The sequence below is a fragment of the Cygnus olor genome, chromosome 8 (genome assembly GCF_009769625.2).
Source record: "Cygnus olor isolate bCygOlo1 chromosome 8, bCygOlo1.pri.v2, whole genome shotgun sequence".
NCBI lineage: Eukaryota > Metazoa > Chordata > Aves > Anseriformes > Anatidae > Cygnus > Cygnus olor.
Window position 1 is genome coordinate 22,750,826 of NC_049176.1, and position 27,922 is coordinate 22,778,747.

The 27,922-nt window shown below is 48.4% G+C and overlaps 1 protein-coding gene across 1 annotated transcript in view; it reads right to left on the reverse strand.

Moving 5' to 3' along the window:
• ZSWIM5 (zinc finger SWIM-type containing 5) overlaps positions 1–27,922 on the reverse strand; it is a 92,212-nt gene that overhangs the window by 44,335 nt on the left and 19,955 nt on the right.

The following is a 27,922-nucleotide window of genomic DNA, read 5'->3' on the forward strand; positions in this document are numbered from 1 at the left end:
AACTGGGAGACCACTGCGCGGTCCCGTTTCGTGCAGGCTTTTTCCCCACAAATCTCCTTCCCGCTGCCTCTCAGTAAATCACATCCTCAAGCAAATAAACTCGTCCCAAACACAGGACCCACCGCTTCCACTCCCACAAGCATCCAAACCCACCGTGGTGCAAACGTGGCAGGAGATGACAGCCAAAGGCAGCGCAGATGCAGTCTTTTTATCGTCGTGCTCCTTTGATAGGAAACCATGGCTCTGGAAGGAAACACTATTACGCCATTAAATGTGATCCATTGCTACAGTTGCGCAGCCTTTGCTACAATAAATGTCAGCTAATAGGTCTGCCCTGGCAGCCTGAATGCCAACGGCAGTGCAAATCCCCAGAAGCAGTTCCTACTTGATATGTCTGGGGGCAAACGTGAAACCTCCCTTTGCCCACTGCAGTGACCGTGGTCATTTCGGGACCTTTGGCACATCTGCTGCAGACAGGCAGTGCACCCTGCCATGCTGCTGTCGTAGGACATCAGCGAGACCATAAGCACGAGGCTCGGGAGAGCTCGCCTGACCCTTTCGCTCTGCTGAAGAAGTGAACGAGGAGCCCTCGCATCCATCAGCGATCGGGTCCCAGCTGAGCAGACAGGAATAAACAGCTACGAGACAGCATCGTCTTAAACAGCCTCTTGTCCGGAGACACGTTGCTGGTGACTGCTTTCTCAGGGCTCTTCAAATTCCTGCTTCAAGCCAGGCAGAGCGGAAACAGGAACCATGGGCTCCCCCATACCAGATCCTACCCAGGGACTGCTCTGCTGCCTGTCTGGCTCCTTCCTTCTCAACAAAACACTCCAAAAATGAAGAAAAACAAACTAACGTCATGACACTTTTCACAAGACAGACTCCTGGCTCTCCAGCCAGGCCCAACTGCAGACACTACAGAAGTATATTTATTTTAAAGTAACTATTTGAGCTGGAGTTTGAAAGCAGAACAATCCTTTTTCTAAGTGCTTGCGGTTGTTTTAAGAAACGATTTTAGCAACAGCTACGTTTCAGGCTCTCTTTAGAGAAACCTTCTGCTGATCTCGGACGCGCAGTGCAGGCATCTCTGCAGACCCACGTTGCAATGACAGAAACACCACCCAGCAAAGGGCCTTTCGTTACTCAAGTCGCCCACGGTTAGGAAACACCAGAGCGAGACAAACTGACCTGGTGCGCCGGTGTTACATAATGCCATAGCGTGCTTTTCCCCTGCCCTGGAAGGTCTCTCTCCTCCTCTTCTGGTCGCTGTCCCAACCCCTTCCCATATCTTTTGCCCTTGTTCAGGCCACCTCCAGTTTTGCCCGTGTTCCCTGCTAGCCCCGTTCCCAGCTAGCGCAGGAGCTGCTGTGGTGCTGCTAGCCCGGGCTAGCACGGGGGAGTCGCTGGCTGGGGATGGCCAGCATCCAGTCCTGCCTCCCCGGGGAGCCGTGTGGGAAGGAGCCTTGTCCATTGTGAAGGCGCTCTGGTAATTACCAGCTGCTGGAATCAAACGAGTCTCTGCTGAGCAAATGCAAATTCCAACTTTTCATCGGTTTGGCCACATTTTCAGAGGGATGGCAAAGGCGTCTCACAAAATGGGCACCTCCTCCCCCTTGCTCTCGCGCTAAGCTTCGCAGCAAGCTCCAAGAAAAGCTCCTCAGACTTCTTCAGCAGGGCGAAACCAACATTTTTTCTCTGGGCTCGCTCTCCAAAATGGCAGGACCATTTTAGACTCATTTTTTTCCCCTAAAATAAAAACTGTTTGAGGCAGACATCCAGCATGGAAATTGAGAGCACGGATGGTTAAAACCCTGACAAAATTACAAGCAAAACTGAAAACAGGGTCTTGTCTTGAGAACTGCTAGGCAAATCTTAATAATAGATGGTGCCACCAGCCCCGCCTCCAGTAATCTCATCCCCAGGCAAACTGCTTCCAGACACCCGCTCGGCAGCACGACAGCACCCATTTCAACTCACTCCTCGCCTGTGCAGACACTGAAATTGAAACAGACTGACAGCAGGATAATTTAGGGGAAAATTACATTTTCTATATAACTTTCCTACGTGACTATATTTAGCAGATGGAGAAACAAAGTATATGTATTCAGAATATATATTTCTATATCCATAAAATTATAAACACATATGTATGTACCACAGAGATCTTAAGTCTATTTTAAGATGCTCTTCAGATGTGGACCATTAAAGCCTACATTATAGCTCCTTCACCATATTATAATAAATATGGAAAACGAATAATCACTTCCCAACTCTTGTAGGTCACGAGAGACCTAAAGATGATCTCGTTCACTTCTGGTTGCCCTCCTTAGTGCCGTTTCATAGGGAAATTGGTTTCATATGTGGGCTGGCTGCACCTCGCAGCATCGTTTTGCCTGCAAACCTAATTTAGCGAGCTGCCGAAATGCTGTAATGTAAGCAAGCATCAGTTCCAGACCTCCGAAATTCATAGGGTCAACACCAGCAATGAATTCCCCGCCTGACAGACTGCTAGCTTTGCAAGAAGAGCAGAACCAGCGTCTCTCCCTCTGGCGTTCAGGAGGCATTAATCACACTTGCATCGTTCCAGCTATTGGAATTTCTGATCCGAGCTGATTAATTTCCTCCCTGTGCCCGTTTCAGCTGCTCACAAGGTCCAGGACATGCCTCTGGGGAGGGATGCTGAGCTCCTTTTCCTGATTCCAGCATGGCCAAAGCCAGGAAACACAACAATTTTCCCTACCTTGCTTCCTCAGACTTCTGTCCCTGGGGAGGGCGTGAGGTTTTAATCAGCACCTGGAACTGTATCTATCAGATATGCTAATGAGGTGCCTTACCTTAACAAACACCCTCAAGAGCAGACTCATCTATCTTAACTGGTAAACGCTTCATTAATAATGCAGCTGAGGAGTCTCAGAGCTAGAAATATAAATAGCAAGTTCTGATGCAAGGGCTTTTTTTGTTCTGTCAGTGCAGATTGGGAAGAAAGGTCTCCTCCACGCAGCCCCAGCCCTGGCTGCGGACAGAGGAGCCCTTTGCAGGGTGCACAAAAAGCTCCTTTCTGTCTTCGCGGGGACCGAGTTCAGACCATCCCTTCAGAAAGGAAGGCAGAAAGGCACGCTGGAAGGCAGTCCTGGGCTGGAAGGCACCAAGGAGCACGGGAATCCGTCAAGCAGCATCGCAGAGGTCAATGTGACAACGCTACCGAGACAGTGGCTTCCAGCCCGCTGATCGATTACAGGAAAAGCATTAAAACGCCTGCTCAGTTAAGTCACAAATTCCAGTCCTATGATTAACACTGCTCTTAGCCAGGGAGCAAAGCAAAGGCTCAAACATCACAACCAGAAGGGACGTCTGAAGAAAAAGGTCTTGTGTGTCTGAGACCATATATTCTGCAGCACGATGACCCCGGGCCTACCGTGCTAATCTCCAGCTTTCCATTTTAAGGGCTCTGCCAAAACGAGACAGGAGTCTCTGAAACCCAGCACTATTCATGAATTCCAGGGGTGTTGAAATAGTAGACTTGGGTTCTCCATTTTTCCTTTTTCTTATAAATTCATCCTGCAAAAAGCCAGACAATTAGGGATTTTAAGCATTCTCAGTCCAGCTGGAGACTTGATCTTGCTGATCTAATCAAGTTTCTCACAGCGATGACCAGTATTTGTACACAAGACCATTTTTATCATTCTTTTTATAAGGCTCGGCTTATCAGTCCCTTCTGAAACCCAAACGGGTCAGAGGAGGGGGTTAAATCTCAACACAGAAGAAGAAATTTCTGGGGTTTCTGGAGTTTGGGTACAACAATTGTTGGTAAATCTCTTCATCCTGATGGCATTTGCAGTATTTAAATAAACAAAGTGCTAGATCAAATCCCAGATAAACAGTTTTTGGCAAAAAAAATTAAATATCGCAAGCAAGGAGATTTCGGCCACTTTTCTTGGGGAAAAACTGCCAAACCAATTTTGTTCCAGATTCCACTATCGTGTCCACATCTTAATTTTATCTAAGCAACCCTTCTCTGACCCCAACTCTGACAACTCACAAGTCTCTTTCTGCATTATTTATGGTATCTTTCTACAGCAACTGGCTCTTCCAGACAGTCAGAGGCTTCTTTCAGAGTTTTTTTAATGCGTTTCTAGTACCAGACTTAGAAAACAAGGCTGCTGTACAAGTCCCGCTCCTACAAAACTTCAGTGTGACTTCAGGTCCTGTGCTTAAAAGTCATTTGGAAATTGCTCCTGGGCACATGTGAAAACTCCTGATCGGAGCAAAAAGGCTGGCCAGAGATTATTGCCAAAGGACCAGGCGGAGTCGTACCTGGAAACGTTGTTTTTTCCCCAAACCCCGTTCCAAATCCCACTTAGTGCTTGTGGGCTAACAACAGCAATAAACACTTCACAGGGTGCTTGCCAAAGGTAAGCAACGTACTTTTCTGCACGCGTGAGGAAGCGCAGATGAACACCTCCCAGGCCAGCAGCAGCAAGGCAGGGGCACGCAAAGCCAAGCTGAGGGCTCTGCGGGGACACGAGTGCCTCGGGCTCCTGCGTGAGCGCAGGCAGAGGGGCGCAGCGCTCCCCATCCCGCCTGGTGCCTCTGGCTGGAAGCTTCTCATACAAGACAAATGCATCATTGTGCAGGAAGCCTTACAGCGGGCCAGCCCGGCAGGACATCAAGGACATTGGAAACTGATTTCTCCGGCCAGCCTGAGCTCCCCAGACACTGCCTGTTCCCGCCTCCCACCCACTGATTAATGGCTCTCTGTGACAGTGGTTAATAGGATCCTCTTTGAAATCCAAATAACTAGCATTAGTGACCTTAGAGCCCTGCCTGCTAGCTGGACGTACTGCCTGCTTTTAATTCTCTTTGTCTCCTGTAGCATCTTCCAGACCAAAGCTTGCTTTCCCTGCTGCCTGCCCCTACCCGTCCCCAGTAAGCCCCCGTACGGCAGCAGCACCCCAACCTATCAGATCTCCCCTTCCCTCCGCAGACCCCGCGTGGCAATGGACTTCCCCACACAAAGCCCGAGCCAAGGAGTCACAGCAAAGCTCCCTGGCACAGGGAATTGCCACCAAGCCTGCCTCAGGGCTGATTCTCAGCAGCCAACAATTTAAAGCCAAAATTCATTGGGGTCCCTTGCTGCTACCACACCTAGCTCAGGAAAAACCTGTCTGTAAGAGACTAACATTTAGGCAACCAGCTCTGACTACAGAAAATCTTCTTCCCTTTCTTTTCTTTTTTTAATCCGTAACCACCAGCTTTAAAGCTTTAAATCAATATCCCCTCTTGCGATCTGCATTCAGCGAGGAATTATTCACATTGAGAGCTTTAAAAATTAAGCTAAACCCTGCAGGGCCCAGGCCAAACTTAAGTCACAGCAAAGCTTTAAACACTGGATCAGGGACACAGCATGAGCCGTGTCCTGGTCTTAAATGCAAACTAAATGCAGAAAACAAAGCCGACATTGCTCTGTTAAAAGGAAAAACCATAAACGGTCCATGCTGCGGCTTCTCCTGGGGACACAAGAGACACGGGCCATCCTTCTGCCAAGAAAGGTCAGCCAATTCCAACCAAACTTCTCACAAAGGAAAGACACTAATTGTCCCCGCAAGGGAAAGAGACTCACTGTCACCGTTTGAAGGAGAAAAACGGCATCTGATCCATCCACTGATTCAGACAGGCGGCGCGTGGTCAAAGCAGGGCAGCGCCGTGTGCTCTGTTTGCGGTGGCACCCACGTCCACAGGAACAGCAGGTCCTCAGCACCACTCTGCTGCTGATGCTCACCACCAGCCCCAGCCAGCCCTGAGCTGGGCAGAATGTGCCAGGCACCGAGCAGAGTCCTCAGCATCCCTGGAGAGGCTGGTTTTAAGGAACAATGTAAAAGGAGAGAGGGGGGAGAAAAAACCCACAACCTAAACCAGCTCCTGCTTGTGCCCTTGAGGAACGCCAAGGCAGGAAAGGATGGATAAAGAAGCAAGGGCTCATTGATAAGAGAAATTCCCATCTTTAACTTGAGTTGGGGTCTAACCTGCTCAGTCAGTAGGGACAGACCTCCTGTTCCCCATCTCTGCTCCCACTGCAGGGACACAGGCTTGCAAGAACCACACAAGGAGGCCTCAAACCTACCCCATCGTCCACCTGATGCTGTGGCAGCTGCTCTACGGTAGCAAAGGCAGCAAGCTGGATATAAGCAGCCCAGGAAACAACAGCTGCATTTCCACCACCCCCATAGTGGTGTCTGAATGAACGCTGAAAGCCTTCCCCCTTCCCTGCTTGAGGGATGTTCATCTGGACTGCGCGGAGTGCGTCCTCCATCCCACAGCTACCAGCCCAAGGTAAGGCTTGGCCGGGACCGCAAGGGTGAAGGAGCTGGAACAAGGATCTTCTGTCCCCAGATCCTCCCATTGTGCCCTCGCCTCCCACAGGTACGAAGTGCACAGGGGGCCTCGAGGCTTGAAACCTCCCCAGCACAGAGGTTATACCCCGTGTTCAACCCTACAAATGCCCACACACAGCCACTTCCCTGGCTCTGCCCCCGGGGTGAATGCCCAGGCCTTAATATTGTAAAGTCCTTAGGAAATCCTTGGAGGGGAAGAACAGAGTATTATTATGAAATAATAGCTTTTCATTCTGCTCCATCTGAAAGCAGCGGTTCTTTGTTCGGCCCTGCGCTGTCTAAGCCAAGGGTTAAAACTTAACTCGCTTGGATGTACGAAGGCCATCCCCTGCAGCAGGGGAGAGGCAGACTTCTGAAGATCTGAAGAACAAGATGTCTTTCTAACCTGTTCGGACTCCAATAAGCAGCTTTAGCTCTAACAATAGGGGGCTGAAAACCCAAATGCCCCAAAGCCTGGAGGCAATCAGCACTGTTTAAGCAGCCACAACTGACATTTCTACCACCACCTGAAAGGCGTATTTTCCTTTCTGTTTCAAAGCCTTATTTTCCAATCAGATTGTGTGCAGGATAAATACCCTTATACAGTGACAGCAGGCACTGCACAAGAAAATTGGGGATAATGGTAAATGCAAAGATTTTCAGATACTTATCTCAGCATCTGCAAGAAGTATTAGCTTTGAACGGTGTTCAAACACAACGTCAATCACCAGAACCCAGAGAAACTGCAAACTTGCTTAGTGGAACTCAGCCCTAAAATAAATAATTAACAAAATAACAGAACTAGGTCTTTAGAGACCATCTCTCGACTGGGAAGTAGCAGCTGCACGCATGAAATGCCAGGCTGGTCCAGGCTGACAAAGCACAAGCACAGCTGAGCAACCAAGAGGAACGACCCCTGCGCACTGGGAGAGCGCGTGGTGGTCAGAGCTCTCATCGGGGATGCAGGGCACCCAACCGAGAGCTGCCAGGAGGGACTCTGTAAGTGACCACCGCTTGCAGACACTGACCTAGGAGGAAAGGATGTGCAATCAGGTCCCTAGACCCTAATGAGTCACTTCTGGAAAGAATGCAACAGTCACCAGCTGAAAAATATACAAGTATTAGCAAGATCAATGAAGAGGAGAGATGAGGATGCCTCTTCAACAGATCTTCTTACCTCTCAGGGTCCAACATGCACCGGTATCTCTGAAGACGTGTCTGGACCTTCTTCAGGTGGTCAGCCATGCCATGAAAGTACAGCAAGCTCTTCGACCCACTGACTGTCAGCTCCTTCCAATGCACTTGCTTTCAGCATTGAACATCTTTCCACCCCTGGTGTCAGCTGGGCACGCAACCGATCCTCGAGATAAACAGCCTGACATCTAACAGCAAGACTCAGGCTACGGCCATAGATCATCAACAGAAAAAAGCAAAGCTGTGATTTGAAATCTTATCTGGTTGCTGCAGAAACACAGCGGAGAAGGTCAACTTTCCATCATTCAGCAAAGAGACTCAGCGCCAGCATATAAAGGAACACTAAAAAATATCACTGTTGAGTTAAGACAACTTTGGGGTTTCTGCTTTGCAGCCAAATATCACTCAGCGGCCATTAAACAGATTTTTAGCCATCAGTGGAACATTAGAAATTCCATGAATTTGAAGTTTATTATTTCCACGATACAGTTTTTTTTTTTTTTTTTAAGGATTTATACTCCTTGGCTTCACTATTTCAGCTATAAAAAACCATTTGCTAAGTTGGCTGATACACTGCAGCCCATGACTGGCACATTTATGCAAGTTGGCTGAAAAACAAGACGGTTCAAGGTATCGCCAGAAACACTAAATCCAGTTATTTCAAATCCATTTTGAAACATCTAATAAATCTGCAGGGATCACTTGATATACAGAACTGGCTAAACTCAAGTAGTCGTGCTTCTGCTCAGCATCTCTGACGTTTATGGAGTGGCTGATGTGCATTTCACAGTTTTCAATCTCAAGTCCTTCACAGTCCATCACCAAAAAAAATAATGTCTCTGGATAGTTTTATGAAAGGAAGCTACGAAAAGGAAATAGCAAAAGAGAGCCAGCAATGGCAAATGGTAAGGAGACCTACATCCATGGCTTCCCATTTTGGTGGGATGCACCAGGAAGGAATGGGACAGGGCGTGCAGGGATGTTTGCACTCTGACAGGGCTCCAACATGGCAGGGCTGCCTCTGGCACATCCCAACTCAGGCCTAAGTGCTGCTGTCTGCCAGTGACGTGCCACCAAGTAGGATGCAGGAGGGCCAGCAAGAAGCATGGTCCAGCCTTTGAAGCTCTGTCAAACCCCAGTCAAGCCAGTGCTCCACTTCTCTGATCCAACTATTTCCTGGTTCTTACTGACTGAACTCAGCAAGCGTTGCTTCATCTGCTTCCACGTTAGGCATCCCAAGCAATAAGATATCCTTTGTACACTCAGGGGACTGGTCTTGCTCCCCCAGATCTCACTGAAGACACTTTTGTCGATAAGAGAAAACACAGCAGCTTCTTGAGAGAGCATAACCGCCCCTTCTGTCAGCTGTACACCTACAATGAATCTATTCCACAGACCTGAATTGCCCCTGAGGCTTGTTCACACTGTCTTTGTACACTCAAAGCATGTTCTCATCACGTGTTATGGCAGCAATGAGTGGGTGCTAGGAGGGAAAAAGTACCAAGTGGGCCAGACTGCTGCAACTCTGCTTGAAATCAATGTAAGTGTGGGCTCATCACAAGCAAAAAGCAGATCTGGAAGCTGCTCTGGTCCATCAGCAAGCTCCAGCTGGACAGTGAGCCTGCACACCCACCCTCCATGTCTAAGGGAGTTGGAGAGCTTTAAGCCTCACGAGGCTGGGCCAGCAGCTAATGCTGCCTTGGACTAAAGTTGTACAGCTTCTCAGGTAGATGAAAATTCTGAAATCTGCCCAACTCTCGGTGCTCCCTGGTTAACATGAGGCAAATGATGAAAGATCTGATCACAGAAGGCAAAAATAAAGATATCCAACTTAATGTTTTTTATCATAGCACTTGTAATCTGTGCCCTGGGAACTACTCGGCAACAGAAAGCAACTCTAGCCTCAGGATACATCAACAGATCTTACACCAGCACACGAGGGACTGACGGCAGCTTTACTTCTCCAGTAAGATGAGCAAGGCAACGGAGAAGGCAAAAAAGTCACCTCAAGGGGAAAGGGCTGTGCGTGAACCCCAAGCTACAGAGGCAAGGGCTGAATATGCAATGGGAACCTTGTATGGTTACTTTCTGAACAAAAAACACCTTGCAAAGCTGCTCAGACTGGTCATGATCAGTGTTGCAAAAGCAACGCAGGCCCTCTAGGAACGAAGTCAAGTTGTGTGGTGCCTTCAGCCACAGGAGAGCAACTTGAGCCCTGGGGAACATGCAAAACTTTGAGCCTTGATTAGGCCAAGAGAGATGAGAGAGAATAAATCAGAGTACTTATGCAATAGAGTCACACCAGGGCTTTTACCCCTGCTCCAGAAGGCTGTGTGTCAAGGCAGGACTTGATATTCTTTCAGCCACCAGAGCCATCCCTAATTCTGAGTTTCCGTTTGGAGTCTCTGACCTCCAGACCAATAGTTTGGGTATCCTCCCTCATAGCTACATGCTGGGGCTTCGGAGCAATAATAACCTTTCAGGTAAGGCAAACCTAACTCTCCCTCTGCATCTCCCAAATAGCAGTAATAGACAGCTGTCAGCAGCCATTTCATCCACAGAATCATCACCAAAAAGCACTGATTAACATGTAAAACAGTTGGAATTTTTAATTGCTCCACACTAGCTGGTTAAAAGCTGATGAGCCACCAACAGCACGCTATGTAATTCGCTTCCCAGCTGCCCCAAACTCTTAGAGGATAAAGCTGCAGACCAATGTGGCCACGCAAAGCACCCAAGGCCTTGCAAGCCAACACTACAAATACCTCTTCTGCCTGTGCTCCTGCCGCTGGGAGCCAAAAAGCAATCATTTCCTGCTGCTCCCTGGTGCAATGGCTCAGAAATTGCTGAGTTCGACCTTACTTATCACTGGATGTAGTGCAGTTCTGTTTTCTAATCCCCTACATCTGCATTTCGTACAGCCCTTTTCTGAGGCTCTTCAGATTTGCGTTAGTTTATCACCCTGCTCAGGCAGGATGACGCATCTTCAAACTTTCCACTCAAAAGAAGCGCTGAGGGATGAAACCATTCAAAACCCAAGAAGCTGCCTCAGAAAATGGTCCCCACAGAATATGGACAGCAGGATTGTTTTAAAGTCATAAACTTGATGAGACAAGGGATTATCTGTGCTGCTGGAAAGACTCCTTAGTTTCTGGTATCATAACAAAATATTGAACCATTTGAGAAATTTCCTTCATTTTCCTGAAAGCCATGAAGATGAAACTAGTGCAGAGCTCTGAGAGTGAAAAAAAAAACATTTCTGTTCTCCTACCTGGAGAGCAGAAAAAGGCCTTCCAGCACAGACCTAACAAACGTCCCCTTCTCCTCTACCCCAGCTCAGGAAGCTGTCCATCTCCAACTCCATCTCCAACTCCATCTCTGAGTTGTCCATCTCCAACTCCCAACTCGACAAAACCCAAGCACAATAGATCCTACAGGCCCAACTGAAGTTTCTTCACCGATGCATGCCAACACTCAGAGAGGGTTTATCATAGACTCTAGAAGCTCAGATAGACTTCAGAAGTTTTAAAGTTCCTGGATTCAAATGAAAAGAAAAACAGTCCACCCTGGCAACTATTTTTGGTGCAAAAGCCCAAGAGGAGCCAGACTCTCTGGAAGCCAGTCAAACACACCCCAAACAGAACAAGATCTAAAGGCAGAGATGATGCTGCCAGCTGGCTTCGCACGGGGTCGACCTTTACAACCTTCTTCCCCTTGTCAGGCCCTCAGTATCACACCCACCCATGGGTTCCTGGAGACCCCATCACACATGGGAGAGCATTTGCTCGGATTCACCAATGCTTTGGGGTCTTCAGGGTCTGCCTGGCACACATGCACCAACCCAAACAACAAGGACAAAGGAAGCCTCGCCCCGTCTTTCCATCAGGACCACCCTAACATGCCGAGCCCTATTTTTGTGCCTCACCACTGCTTTTTAGAGAACCTGACCACTTCTGAAACTTGGACACCTCTGCCAAATCTCACTGAAATTTGACATTGGCTTCAGAGCCACTGGGCAGGGAACCTTTCTTCAGGCCACCAGCCTGCAGCCCACTCATCCTCTTTGCCCCCCAGGCTGCCTCTGATCCAAACCAGCTCCCTGAGCACCACCCCTAGCGCCTCACAGTTCAATGGGGGGCTCTCCACAGGGGCTTGGGCTGCTTTTCAAAGACAAAGCATTGCCAGAACAGGAAAACCTTGGATAAAAAGCAAACGAGCAGCTCTACTGTCTCCATCAGGCCTGCAGGAAGCCAAGGACGCCTCCAAACACACAACTGACAGGGCCCCCCAGCAAGGGCGCTAAGCCGGGAACCACATGGCCTGACAACCCCAAAGAGCACACGCTGCCTCCCACATCAGAGAGGAGCCTCCTCCAAGCCTTGAAGGACTGTTTGTACGTGAGGCTGTATTGAATTAGGGCAGAGATACTGTCATGGCTCCCATTAGGAGTGTATACATGGCCTCCCCTCATGGGCCTGCCCAGCCTGAATGTTAACACACCAGGCTGCTGCTAGTGCTGAAGGCCACTGCACCGTTGGGGCAGTACCTTCAATGGGAAGGTTTGGGCAGGATAGGCTGAAAAATGGAGAGCAAAGCCTTACTTGGTCCAGCAACAGGCAGAGGGACCCAAGGTAATATCCTGGGTCCAACAACCAACCAGTACTGGGAGCAAAACCCACCGCTTTGCTCTACTAGCAGCTGGTCTGGCACAGTCAATGCTACTGGGCCAAACCTCTGCCTCAGCTGAGCTCATGGAAAATGCTGGCTAACCCAGGGGAATATCTGTCAGCCTTTTGCGCTTGGTTTATCATCTGGAGAAGGCAAGACCCTCCACAGTGCAGGCACATGCTACAGCCACTCCAATTCCAGAAGGAAACTTCTGCCACTACATGTGCAACCACTTTTGTGCACTCTGCTCCAGTGATGTTCCCACATTCAAGAAAAAAAAGCATTCCCTTTGATTAGATTAAGTTAGCTGTTTTTACTAAGAGTCAAGCTAGACTCTGTGACTTCCTTAGAAACCATAAAAGCTGGCTTCCTTGGATCTGAATTTGTCTTAAGATCTAAAGGAAGAAGAAAAAAGAAAGGAGGAACTCTAAGAAGAAAATGCCTTTTTGTCCCCTCCTGGTGATTTCTTGCTGTCACCTGGGTTTGGCGTGCAGACACACAGCACTGCTAGCACCCACGCTGACAGAGAACCCGCACACACCAGTGGCAGAAAAACAACCAGGGCAGTCCCGGCCCCCAGCCCATGCATCTCCTTCCCTGGGTGGAACAGCACCACCATTTATTACAAACTGTGTCATCAGTGATAACCAAACACGACACCAAGTCACCCGATTTCACGGGCAGTTCAGTTGCCCTGAAGAAGGGACAGTCATTCCACTGCCTGGGTGAAATACAATCAAATATTTAAATGAACGTTTCTCCTCCAGGTCAGCTTTGCCCTCCTCCTGCCGGCGGCTAGCAAGTGGCAAAGCAATCTCCTCGCATTACCGTGACAACCCAAGGATGCGTTACAGCAGCAGCTAAGCTGCTGAATGGCGGAGTTTCGGTACTTGACACGCTACAATAGGATACGTTTGCCTTTTCTCAGAAATGAGAGGCCGACATTGTGAGGCATTTAAAGCCAGACATCCATGCGAGGCCATCACCACACACAGGCTCAAAAAGGCTTTGTCTACCCTTCCAAGAGAAATTTCATAATATGCGAGGGTGAGCAGTCAGCAAAAGACTTGGATCTCTCTACTTATAATCATCTATGGTTTCCTCACAACGGGCCTGAATACATCTTTGATTGGTTATGTACTAGAGGAACTGTCCCCAGCGTGGTGCCAGACATGTGCAGCGCAGGCCTGGGTTGGACTCTTGAGCAGGAAGAACTCAATTCAGCAGCCAGGCTTGAAGAAAAATAATAATAATAATAATAACGTAAAAATGTGGCAATTATTTCATCTCAAATGGTTTCAAGCTATTGCTGGTTCAATAAGGGCTTGCCTGGGAATTAAAGGCTAGAGCACTTGCAGTCGGTCCCCCCCCTCCCGCCCCGCAGCCCAGGCTACGAGCCAATTCCCAGGCTACAGCTCCTTCACCCACAAGGGCATTTCCAACCCTTCCTCCCCACAACAGCCTCCGCTTCTCGCCCCAAAGGGCAGCCCATCCCTCGGGACGCCAGTCTCCTCAAGCATCCCACATGAGAGAGCGGCCATCTCAGTGGGCAGGACCCCAGCCCCTGGCCCCCTGGGGGCACAGATCCAGCACTCGTCCACCGCACAAGTGGCTTTCCTGTTGTTCTGTGTGAACAAAAGACGAGCAGCACAGTGGGCCCCGAGAAGGGTGCCTTCCCTTTAATGAACGTGATTTCAATCCGAGTGAATATTCATAAAATTACCCCGGCTCTAATTTGTATAAAATGACAGCCTGCAAACCAGGGATGATTGAAGAGGACCAAAATCATTTTGTTTGATTACAATCCCCTCCCTCCTCCCCCCACCTTCATTATCTTTTATGTCTATTTAAACTCTGGACACTGCATATTCATCTCAATCCTCCCTCCATCTCTCCTCTGTTTGTGGGTTGCTGCTTTTCCCCCCCCTCCCATCTCTCTCTTTTCATTGTAATTTTCTTCTTGCTTCTGTTGTGCATTCAGGGATTTGAGGAGGTTTTCTGGGGGTGGGGGTGGACTTCATTTAAAAAAAAAAAAAAAAAGTGTGTTGTCTGGATAGAAAATTACATTTGCATGCTCGAGGGGCCTGAGGGCTTCTCTGTGGGCTTGGCAAAGATCCTACCTCGGAGGGGGGAGGGAGGTGGAAGATGCTGATTTGATTTTCCTCTTCCCACCCCTTCCCCCTTTCCTTTCCATATTATAAATGTCTGCCTGATTTTTCTTTTCTTTTTCTGCATGTGCAAACCACTTGAAGAACAATGGCACAGATTAGAGGCCTTCCTTAGGGCTGTTTATGAATGCAGTTGTGGAGTTCAGCAAAGCAGAAACATTGCATACAGTAATTGGACATTTAATTACTAATGAAGCTAGCAACTGAGTATTTTTTTTTTCCAAGGGTCTGAAGCAATGTGACAGACCCTCCAACTGCAGGTTTAATTATGGCTGGAGATGGGCTTAATACTCAATCTTACACTCTATTACCCTCTTGAAAGCCCTTCTGCCTTTTATTCATAATTTTTATGCCCCTGCTCCCTCCAAGGAGGGAAACATTGCAACGTTCAGGCCAGTGGATAGGATAATGCTTCTGCTGCTTTTCTCTACTGCTGCAAAACCAAAGCTGCCCCAGCAGCTAGCCTTGGGCGGGCTTCCCAAGGAGCCAGCTCTCCTAGGAGCGAGGAGGGAAGGGACACACTTTGGTAGCTCAGAAGAGTCACAATCGACCCCTCCTTGCAGGATTATTTCCAATTTTGGTCCCACATAGGTTTTTGACATCTCAGACAGCAGGTTTGCGTTCCTTCTTTTAACGCCAAATACTCCAACCATTGTCCCGTAACTTAATGAGATTTCATTTCCTCTTACTATTTAGCTTAGGTTTTCTTTTCCTTCTTCCCCCCACCAAGGCACTGTCTTCTCCAAAGCCCAAGGGACAACTGGAAATGAAGGCCTCTGTAGAAGTTTGCATGCTGCAGAGAATGTGAAGCAGGCTGCAGGCAGCATGAAAGTTTTGTTCCCAGAAACCAAGTCCCCTGGTTTATAACCAGGCACCTGCGGGCTGGTTTCAGGAGGGAGAGATGAGCAACTAATGGGTCTGGGGGAGAAAACCAGGCTAGGTCCATTTATATACCTACGGTCCCAGTACTACCACTGACAGCACATCCCCTATAGTATCTTTGGCAGAGGATGACAACCCCTAGGAGGAAGCAGCAAGAGCTTCTCCCCCTGCTTCTGGCAAGAAGCAGCAGCTTCAGGACTTCCTGAGCTGAAAGTTGCATCTGGGCCATCTGGTTTAATACCACCATCTGACACTGAGATCAGGCTGGAACAGGGCTGATAAGCAAGTTTGGAGCTTTTTGATCTCATTCTGCCTCACTGACTTTCATTCATTGTTGCTCCCATTTCCTCCTTCAGGTGAAAGAAGTGCCAGGCAATCCCACCTCCTTGTGTGGAGTGCTAAGCTCCAGGGAGCAGAACCTCCAGCTTCTGCTGATCAGAAACCTTCTAATTGATTACAGATGAATGCCACGCAGCAAAATTGTTGGATTTTTAAGAGCACAGAGAGCACTTTTGTAAAATGTCATATGCATATTGGGATTTTTCTTTCCTGGTTGTTAATGACAGAGTGCAAATTTGGGGGAGAAACAGCGAGAGAAGGCAGCGTAACAGATGTTAGGAGATGAAAAATGTTCTCAGAGAGTAAGTCATCCATTTCTTCCTCCAGATTTCCCACCATATTCCCCTGCCTCTGTAAAACTGTACACTCTCAAGGTTCACTCATGCTAATGCTCATTGTGTTACAGAGCGTACGAGCAATGCCTAGATGGATCCAGGCGGGTTTCCAAGCAACCCATTCACACAGCTGATGGTGGGATTCATCTCCTAATTGCTGAGTGTCTAAGTCTGTTGGTGGACAAGGCTCCCCATACCTCAACTGTAGGAAATAACACAAGCTACAAACCCCAGAGAACAGGGTTAACATTGCCTGCAGGCAGTACTGCTCGCTCTCCAGTGACTAACAGGAGATCTTTGGAGGACTACATGGAAAAAAACACCTAACTTTTAGATGGCAGACAGCAGGCAAGAGGAATCCCTCTGAAAAGCATTTGCTTGTGTAATAGATGCAATTTCCCCCTAGGATTTGCCTTCAAAATGTGGGATTCAGCCAGTAAGCGTATCAAAAGTTCACTGGCACCGGTTAGAAGCCCTGCTGCTCTGCCTCCGCCTTGGATCCTAGACAATTCGCCCCTGGCTGTTTTCAGAAGCAGATACAACGCTCCTTGGACTAGGAACAAGAGGCCTGCACTGAGCCCCTTTCTAAACTTTGCCCAGTCCTCAGCTCTGATTAAATTCAGGACCCATTCGGATGCCTGTACACAGCCCAGGAGGGCAGTGGCCTGCCACCACCTGGCCTCCGTTCACCGAGGGAAAAGCTTTGGCAGCCCCCGTAACTGCGGAATCATAAACATATTTGCAATTAGAGCAATTTGCCTGGCTTGCTAAGAGGGTGCACCCTCTGTCTCACAGCATCTGTGGCTGAGGAATTGCTCCACCACGTTTGGGCTCCCCTCGGCTCTCTCCAAACTTTCATTCCATGGGAGACCCATTTCTTCTGCCGTCCTCACGCATGGAAGCAACCAAACAAGAACTATGTCGATGGCCCCTGAGATGATTCCCAGGCTGCCATTCACACACTGCGAGATGCAGCTGATGGGCTCAGCCACTGTTTTAATGAGATAAGTCTTTTCAAATCCCTTTTCAAATCAGGCTGAACAACAGCGAACCAACACAAAGTGGGGCAGCTTAGGACACGGGGAGGACCCTTTCAGAAAGGACAAGCAGTGTCTAACATGCCTACGTGGACAGACCGCCACCTCTGGCCAGGTTACACCTCCAGGAGCTGGGTGCAGGCAGGCAGAGATCTTCTGACCTCTGCTCTGCCCTCACCTCCTGCCAGCTACATCAGTACATGGCGGCCACCTCACATTTCAAAGGGACGCCAATATCATCCGAGGCCAGCTCTGGGAGCAGCTCAAGCACCAGCTCGTCGGCAGCTGGGCCTGCACTCGGGGAGCCAACAATTGCCAGTTGAGTGCTACAGAGATGCTTGTGGCCAGACTCGTCTGCCTTTCTATGCGCCAAAAACCATGACCCATTGACTCATCCCAGCACTTCCACCTCCTCAGAAACCTCCTGGCACCAAAAACATCTCCTCATGGTCACCAAGACCCAAACCTCCCTATAAACTATCACTGCCTTCGACCAGCACAGCCCCGCACAGTCCCCTCCATAAGAAATCATATTTTGCCCAAGCGATTCACAACTGCTGCTGTCCATCTGAGAGCCCTCAGATAGGGCCTGCTTTTGAGAAAAGGCTGCATGCCCCCTGCTGAGGTCTGGGCCCCTTCAAGATGTCGCAAGTCAGACACTCAGCATTTAATTGCCTTTGAAGACCAAAGAGCCCCTCACCATTCTCCTCCCATGTGTTTTATCTTCTGCACAAGTCAGCTGCTGAGTTTGCAGGAGAAAGATCAAATAACAACAAAAAGAAGTTTTAAGTTGCACACTCGCTGCCATTAATCATATTTGCGACATCCTTCCTTGATGCCTTAAAATGCTTATTTACAGACTGCGGCCAGCCTGCTGCCTACAAACAGAGGTACAGTGCCCATCAGGGAAACTATTTCTACATAAAGAACATGCCAACAGGTATGAGGAACTTCAAGCCACTTCAAAGAGGACATATCTGCCCAATAGTTGTCTCTTTTTCAGCTGCCCCATGGTCCAAAGAATCCGTCAACTTCCCAGACAACGCCACGTGCCTAGACAGGGATGCTCCAAACAACCTCCAGACCCCACAAGCAGATGGAGCAATGCCAGGCTGGCCGGCACGCATCAAAACCTGTTCAAAAAAAAAAAGAGCAGACACCACAAAAGAGTCCTTATGTGAACAAACCTGCTGGCCAGTGCAGCCCCACAGCTCATTGCACCTCATTACATGCAGAGGACAGAAGAAAAGCAGAGCTTGGAAACCCATGCCAAGGGGACCTGCTCTCCAGCAAACAGCAAGCACACACACCATGGTGTTGCTCAACACAAGTGGGCTGGAGGCAGCGGGACCCTTCCTGTCCAGTCCTTGCAGACTGCCAGGTCTGCAGGCGGGACAGTTGTAAGCAACCCCTGGACCCCCCAAAAGCCATCTCCTGAGGAGCAACATGGGCAGCACCCCACACCAAACCGCCCTGATGGCCTCTCCCCTGTAGGGCGGAGAGTTCTCCCTTCAAACACCAGTGAAACCCAGTTGGAGACATCTGCTGCTCGCCAAGAGCCGGCTGTCATGACAGAAGAGCCTGAAACTCTGAAGCTGGACTCTCTTTCAACACCTCTAACTTGCTACAGCTGCTCACTTCAACTGCTAAAAGCCAGCGTAAGCTGATTTGCAAAGAGCCTGTATATGTAAACTGCACCTTTTCTCCAACATAAATAGTACAATCCTGGTTTATAATTTCAGCAACTTGATGTTTTCTTGGCCAAGAGCAGGCCAAAGGAACTGGAGATGGAAACAGCTCCAGAAAGCCTGGCCAGCCCCACAATATGATCTGAAAAGGTCCCAAAGGGAGGAGGCTCTCAGCCACATGACCACGCAGCAAAACAAGTGCCCCTTCACGGCAGCTCCAACACACACAAAAACCACTTAAGTGTCACAGATATCCTAAATCTAGCTCTCCTCCTGGTCAGACCAGGTCTTGAGGTCCATATTTTTAAGATGAAACGCTCTCCTTCCTTTTTTAACACCTGGGAAAAACAAACAGCACATTGGTGTGGAGGGCCTACAGCCTCTGCTGCCACCGTCCTAGTGCCTCTTCATCTCCTGCCAGCCCCAAGCAGCCACGATGGCCTGGTCAGCACCGGTGCTGGCCTCACCTGGACGAAGCTCAAGGAGATGCACACTCCAAGCACGGATGTGATTTACGCAGAAAAAACTGCATCTCCTGAAGGACACAGGAATCTGCCCACACAACCAACAGTGAGGCTCTGCCAGCTGTTTGCACGCTGTATGTAAAGCAGCCTTCCAATCCACATACTCTGTGTGCCCTACTAAATCGATAGTTTTTCTTTGTTCCCTGGTGCAGAAAGCATCCTTGAGCTAGCTAGATTTCAAAGCTCTCCACTCCTCACTGCAGCCAGAGATAAATGCATTATGATGCAAGGAATTAATAACTTAAGACAACAATTCTGAATTTAATAGAAAATGTTCCTCCCACCTCTCGCTCTGAAGAGGAGGACGGCTGTTAAACCTGTGCAAAACTTGCATTAATTCACCAACTGTTTCCATGGCAGAAACTGGTGATGCAGTGAAGTCAGTGACTTCATTTCCTGAAGACATCAGATCTTGCTTCACATCAAAAGTGTTTTTGTTTGTTTTATTTTACGGTCCACAAAGGGATGCTGAGTTGTAAGCTTCTGTGGCAATCTCTGGGAAGGCACTTACCTGAGTGGGAATCAGAAGACCAGACCCTTTCTGGATCTGCAGCTTAGTCTTTCACTCCAGCATCAGTACCTAGTGTGATTTACTGTGGGAGATGGCAAGACAGAAGTAGCTTGTCAGGAAAATCACCTCCTTGCTCCCCTCAATGCTCTTCAGAAAAAAATATGATGCCCATATCGGCTGCTTTCATAATGAAAGCAAGGAGATGCTAACGCAGCTCAGGGAGGAGATGGGCAGAAGTCTCCAAAGAGAAACCTGCCATACATGCACAATGCCCATCAGCAAGAGGCAGAGAGATGACAGACATTAAACACAACCCAGAAATCCACAGCTTTAATTCCAGGGCAAACGGCAATGAGATGGAGTAGCCATTTTACACACCTGAGCTATCTTCAGCAGCCTGCTGACACTCACTTCCCTCCCCTCCCAACCATGCAATTTATTTTCATAGTTAATTACAAAGACAGACTGATATCGACCCACAGAAATCAGGCAGCACCTTAGCTATTTTTGGAACAAAAAGCACAGAACAGAAAGTGATCTCCTTTGATGGGTACAGAAGATACCCAAAATAAATGATCTTATATGCCTCTCCATAATTTCTTTCCCTTTTGTTTTCATTTAGCATCTTTGATCGTTTTAAAACAAGACCCACTCTCATGAATTCTCTCCTAATTAAACATTCTAATTAAAATGCATCACACTCCATAAATTCACTCTGGTTTTGAAAGCTGACTTTTAATCTGGAGGGCAAATAACTCCTATCTCAAAGTTGAAAGAAAAAAAAAAAAACACACATCCATCTGAGTCAACAATTTAAAAAAAAATAAAAATCTACCCCAAGACCTAGCGTGTAAATAGGAACATTCGCCTTCACTTACACTGAAGAGATGACACTGGAAGGCAACATCAGCTCTTCCCAAGTCTGTACATCATCTGGCATAATGGTAGGGTCTATTCTAATAGAAATATTTACTCCGATTTCTACTTATGTAAATACCCAGAAGGCAAGGTGATGTTTCCGGATCACTACGATCAATTTAACCAGTGTCCTATCTGCCCTGCCTAGCACTTCTCTAGTCCTCAACGTAAATCCTCATGCACACATAAAATTCAGTTATCTAGTTGAAGATCAAGCAGAGGGCGCAAAACATTTCTTCAGTAGATCTGTAGTTTCAAAAAAATTCCCCCAAAAGATGAAAAGTACAAGCTCTAAAGGCAAGGAAGTCCTCGCGGCTGCCAAACACGAGCATGCCTGCTATTGGGATTGAATGTCCCATCTCCTCCCCCAAGAGAGAAGAAAGGATGAGTTCAGCACTATCTACTTTCCACACTGGTCATTGACCAGAAAGCCTTACCCAAGGTGTGCGATTCTAGACAGATGCTAAGCATCAAACCTGCAAATTTAAGACCAAATCTTCCAGATGTATGAAATGCTCAGACTGGTACCACCTCCTTTCTGCAGAAGCAAAAGGCCTCCAAGGTACAAAAATGACTTCAAGGTGTTTCATTTGGGAGAAGGTTCTTCTACTGCTGATGCCATAAGGATGCTGCACTGTGCACCTTCTTGTGCTGCATGCTGCAGAGCCCTGCTGGCACATCAGCCTAGGTGTCCTACCCCAAAATAAGCTCCTGCATGGTTTAAGACGCACCAGGAGCAGCGGAGTGGCCTGAGACCAGCACCTCACCAGAAGGCACCAGGTCACATTCAGACAAGTGGAAGGAGAGCCTGTCCCTTGGTTACTCTGTGAAAACATTTCCCTCATTTGCCGTTAAGATATGTGCTTTCCTTTAGTTTCCTGGACAGAAAAGGGACTAAACAGGCCAGCTTCTGACTTGAGAGCAGACTCGTGCACGTTTGACAAAATCCTGACGCGCGAAACAGCGCAGAGCCGTCAAGTGGGATTCTTCCCCGTTTGCCAGTAAACACCAACATATTCTGCAGGAAACTTAGCATCACACACACAGGGAAAGCCTCTCCCTCCACTAGTTTTTCATTTCAGCATCTAAATTGGCTTGAGGACTTGTCCTCACGAGGACCAAGTCACTGGGAAAGAAGACATTAGCTGAGCATTACAACACACGATCTACATCTCTGCAGAACAGCATGCTTTCTCATACCCTGAAATAGCTCAGAAATTGATTTTGTATGGATGGGCTTTAGAAAATAGATGATTTATCTGTGTCCAAGACTGGCACATTTCATCTCAAAAAAGTGTTTCTTTCCCCTCAGAACATTATGGTCACATAACCTAAACATTACGAAGAGCACTGATAGTAAGGTAAGTAGTCAGTGGCAAACAAGCCCTAGTAATTTCTGCTTCCTAATAAAAAAGCTGCTGTGAATTTTATACCAATTCAATGCTTCACCGCAGCTTCACTAGCAGATGAAAATGGGTTTTGAGGGGAAAAAGCCTTACTTTAATCACAGATCTTCAAGATGACAGCTACATTGCAGAAATGAAACACATTCATGAAGCCCCACAGAAAAGATCAATGGTTTTAGGTTTCAGGGAGATTAGACTTCATATTTTTTTTAAGTTCTCCAATATGAATTTGGTTTAGACAAAGAAAAAAGTGGGGGAGAAGTGTAATCTATAACACTTGTTCTTTCTGAGTTTGAAAGTCATTTATTATTTTGGAGACACTTCTGCAGCACAATTCCCAAGTGACCAAGAACGTGATTTTTACAGCAGAAGTAACCATTACAAGCAGAAAGCCAAGCTCCTGGCATCCTGACGAGAAATGGAACAACCTGATACTGGCATGCTTGGAAACCAGGAGCTATCTCCCACTTCAACACCACTACAGGCTTTGCCACCAGCAAGTGGCCACTGCAAGCCCCAGCGTGACCCACTGAGGCTCTCTGTGATCCACCCAGGAGAATTCAGCTCCCCACAACATGCAGCCCTTCATCCCTGCTGGAGACCTGGGGAGGCAACATGCCACTGACAGATCCCTTCTCCTAGTCATCAGGTAATTTTGGGTGCATAGTTCTGCTACAAGTAGGTTGAGGTTCCCCAGTAGCTCTGAGATCTTACATCCAGATATTCCCTGCAACTGGAGGCTAATCCCGTGTGCTTGTCCATCTTGAAGAACGTATTGGCCCAGGGAGCCACAATTCAGCTAAAGCACAACAATTTCAGAAGAAAAGCCTTGCTTGCATTTCACATGTGCTGAATACCTTCGTCCTCTGTGCATCTTCTGGCTACACTGCTCATGTCCTTCCAATTCTGCAAATCCCAAAGGCAGTAAGCAACAATACAGAGACATGCCCTGTACTAATCAGCTTGATCCAACACTATGAGAAGCTCAGGAGATGAGAGCACAACACCAACACTCTTCTATTCACAGAACTCTACACATTTTCTCAGTAGAAATGCAACCCCACAACATGAACATCAACTTCCTGACAATGGGAAGAGTTTTCTTAGCATGACTACTTTTGACAATGCTTTTGGGTAATCCTCTCATCGCCTCTAGGCCCTCAGACCACAGCCTGAAACCCAGTGGGCCAGGAGAAGAGAGACAAGGATGTTGAAGGTGGAAAAGGAAGGAGGAGGAGAAGAGAAATATGAATTTGAAAGAAGAGAAAACATAACTACAAAAATGCACATGATGAAGAAAGCATACTAATTCCCTGACACATGAAGATCAGCAAAATGTGTTTGGATTCCTCTGATATCTCCTGCCACTCCATGGCTGAGAGGCCAAGCTAAAAGGTACAGCAGAAAGCTGATGTTGGAGGCATTTGCAACTTCTTGCCTTATAATATTCCTGCTGGGTGCAGGTTTTGTTTAAGTTAACGTGCCACAGCAGGGATGCACAATTATAGGCGAGATCTCAAAAATAGCAGGAGACTAATACTTCATTTAGCAATTGTCTATGCTCTCTTTCTTTATCCAATGGCACGGAACCTAATTCCACAATGAAACCCATTAATTACGGATTGCAGGGAGTGGGCTGCACCCTCATCCCATCTACTCACCAAATGGGGAAGAAAGCAGCTCGGACACAAGACACGGAGGCAATGCTCTGTCTGTGCGAATAAATTAATCCCAACAGCACAAACATCCAAATGCCAGAGGGCAGAGTCCACCCCCACACACATACACACTCTTTGGTTGCTGCAATTAATAATACACATCTGAACTTCAAATGAGTATTAAATCCGAAAGAAGACTGGTTTCTACAGCACTCCAAGCCCTGATAACCCCCATTAATTTCAGCACAGCGCCCTCCTGGAGCTGCAGGGGATATAGAGCTCCACCGTGCCCAGCAATTTATCCTTCACAACGCTGCTTGCAGGAGATTCACATGAGCAAACAGGCAAACGCTAAGGAAAGCAAGTGGCCAGGTTCCCCTGGTCCCTGAATCTCCCGATATGCCAGGCAAGCAGGGACAGCATCAAAACAGATCCTCTTGCAACACAAGGTTATGACTTCAAGAGAGAGGCACAGCAGGGAACCCAAAGACTGATGCCAAAAGGCAGGGAAGCAGAAGGACAAACGTTCACAGAGCATTCCCAAATGGATCGAGCTATTCAAAGATATCCAGAAGGAAGTAGAGAGAGAGAACCCTTAAGAAATGCAATCTGGAAAAGCAGAGGACAGTTCTCTGCAGACTGAGCGTTCCTCTCCCCTTCCCTTCCCAAGCTTTAAGTGGGGCACAGCACACTGTCCTCTACCTGAGTGCTGTAGCAGCAAGAAAACGAGCAGGGACCTGCACCAGCCACCAACAGGCAGCTCACAGGCAGCTCTCCCACGGAAATAAGCTTCAGGTTACCTCCCTGAGTACAGGGAGGACCTCTCCTAGCAGACAAAATGGAGAAGAGCTTATTTATTTCGGCTGCTGTGAAACGTCTAGATGCCAAAGCTGTTTGGAGAAAGGCTGTGTCTCAGCTAGCTAGTCTGTTACTCAGTTAGCAAGGGTGAAACATCAGCTCTGCTTGGCCTTGTAATAGTTTGCTGCCCCAGCATCATCTAATTGTCACTCCAGTTTATGAGCTGAAGATTTGTGTTAAGATAACAGTGGATGAATTTTTGGCAGTGAGTTCCGAGCAGAAGGAGGCCCGGACCTAAAAGAAAACCAAATTCAATTCACCGCCCCTGTCTGAAGTGCCCTCCTGCCCACTGGCAGCAGTGGGTCTAGAGAAATGAGACAGTGCAGCAAGGACAGGTCCAAACCCTAAAGATCAAAAGCCTGCCCGCTTTGAAATAAATGCATTTGTTTAAAGTGCCAGACAGACCTCACATGCGAATCCCCTTCCAAAGGAATAAAGTCTACTTGAGGACATTGTTTGACTCACCCTGGGGCCAACACAACAGCAAATAGTGCCCTCTTCCTACGGCAAGGAAACTTCTTACCCAGTCTAGAAACATCCTTACCACACTCCAAGCCACTGACTCCAGCTGCAGACCATAGGGAAAGATAACTAAACGGAGCTGAAATGGGTCCCTGAACCCTCATGGGCTGTTCAGGTGGAGAAGGCCTTCCAAGACTAACCACCTTGAGCCACCTCAGCTGGGATTCATCTCGTCCTACTCAGGCTCAAACAACAAACACCAGTGCCCTAGCTGCTCCTCTGTTCTCCCTTTCCAGTCACAGCACCCCAATGTGCCCACCTCCTTCCTCAGCACAGGGAACCCAGACAGGGACAGGCCTCCAGGCCTCCACACCTGGGACCCACCATGGACACAGTCATCCCCATGTGCCCCCAGCCATTCCCACCCTGCTGCCAAGCTTCCCCAGACCAGGACATTTTGGGGCTCCCCCAGCTCATCATCACCCCACAGACCAGCAAAAGGGCATGGCCTGCAGCTCCTTAACCCCACGAAAACACGCTGAGCTGTTGCACGGGGTAAGGTTGTAACCGAGAGAAACTTCTGCTTCCACCGCATTTGGAAACAGCAAAGGCATCAGAGTTCAAATTTAGAAATCAAGCAAATCGGACTACTGCATATCTGTGTTTTAGCTCAAATTAGACTACAAAAAAAGTGACTGTACAGTGTCCTAGCACCCCCACTCCATCCCAAACTTAGCAGGCTTTTTTTTTTTTTTACGCTACGAATTCCAAAGGCAGTTAATTAGCCAAGACTCAGCAAACTCAGGTTAAAAAAAGAAGCTGCCTCGGCTCCGTCAGGGAGGCAGATGGCAGCGGCGCATTTCAGATGCGCGGCGGGCTGCATCAGCAGTTTCTCCAGCCCGTGGTGTCTGAACGCGGGAGGACTGCAGATGGGAGGCCGCGCGGCCGGCCAGCTGCCAGCGGGCCACCAACAGGTGACTCACTGGCGTGGAGAAGCCTTGCCCAGCTCAAGCCACGCGGCCTGGAGAGGCATCTGATCGATTTATTGACTTACTGGGTGTTTTCGCCCACCGTGGGCTGGCCCTTGCACCGTGGTCCTGGTCTCATGTGGAAAAATAAGCGTGTTGTGACTACTGCAGCCATAGCATCAGTGTTTCTCGTGGTGTTCAGAGCTCCTTGCTTCTCCCACCTTCAGGATCCCCCAGGGGGATGCAGGGAAGAGAGAGGGCTACTGCCGCTGATGGGGGAGTGAATGCATGTAATGGGAAAACCTACGCTAGATACAAAAAGCAGTGAGATGAGCGCTTAGGCAGCCCAGCTGACTCTTCAGAATAATCCCTTAGCCAGCAGGAACCCAGCCAGGTAGATACAATTTAATTAAAATGACGTCAGCTCGCTATGCAGGAGTCGGAGGTCCCTCTGGACGCGGTGCCCAGTGGCTCAGATGTGAGCAGAGACTGGGAAAGGTCAAACTTGCTTGGACTCCATCCATACTCCTGCTTCTCTCTCCTCTTGGGTTTAAGCAGGTGCTTGCTTCAGACACTCACGTGTGCACTTCCCAGTGCCCTGAGCTCCTGCTAACATCCCAAGCCATCAGGATACATAGGGAGCAGCACGTCCTGTCCCTCTGGGTCCTGTCCCACTCCTGCAGGACCTCCATGCACGCCTCAGCTGAGAAGGAACAGTGAGGGCACAGCACCTACAAGGAGTGGTACTGCACTGCTCTCTGCATGACGGGAATGTTTTACACACTGGGAATCCCTAGCAAAACAGAGATAAAAACCTTAAAAGCAGCTTAATGGCAGCCTTATAACTTCATGTTTGCAGGAACAGGAGCATGTTCAGGGGCACCAAGTCCTAAGCCAGAAGAGGCAAAACCTAAGATACAGCAAACCGATCACTCACAGGCATTTCTCAAAGGCTGACGTGGCTTGAGTCAAGAAAAGGCTTTCTCTGCAGTCTCTCGTACCTCATGACCTTCTCACTAGTTTTCCAGCCAGACAGGTGCAATAAAATGTTTCTAACCTGCAGGAATGTAAATGTGGATGCCACGTGAAGCCGTTGGATGTATTCAGGAGTTCAGTGCTAGTGAAAAGGCACAAAACGCAGCAGCTTCAAAGACACAGGACACAACACAACCCTCCAAAAAACACACCTCCTCCAAGAGGGGGACAACTTCTAGCTGAGAGCAGGAGGGCACCCTCGGGTCCTGCCTTTGCCTGTGGGCAGGGTCTGGACTCCTCACCTGTGAGCTTCAATAAGGTCCAAAGGATAATATAGGATTGGCTGCCCTGTAATCAGTATTAAAGCCTCTTCAAAACATCCAGCCCATGCTCAGGGACTGATCGATAGCAATCAATTCTTGCACATCAGCGGATTTTGCAAGTGCCTAGCACGCTCCTGAATGAGGCCATTAGCACCTACAATCTCAAACTAATAGCCTGTAATGATGGGATTTTACCTATGTTAATAGCAGGCTGGATGATAAACAGCAATTTCACTATCAACGTTCATTGGGGTGAGCGGACCTTAATCCTGTCGTGGCAGAGATGACAAGGCAAAGACAATGCTGGCACACTGGGACACAGGAGATTTAGAGGGATGGTGAAGGAGCAGGTTCCTGAAGAACCCAAGTGAAAGAAATAAGAAGAGGCCAGGAAAGATTTATCATACAAAAGCAGTGACTCTAACATGGGCAGTCTGCTCTGCTCTGCCCTGCCCAGGGGAGCATCCGACACAAGAGGGCTACAAGAGCACAACATGCTGACCTACTAGGGAAGCACTTCTCTCCCCAAACCCATCCATCACAGGCATCAGGCAGCCCCACAGGTCCACTCCCAAGGCCAGGCACCCTGCAAGAGTTAACCTGGTGCCAGATCCAGCTCCTGCCTCCCGGGCTTAAT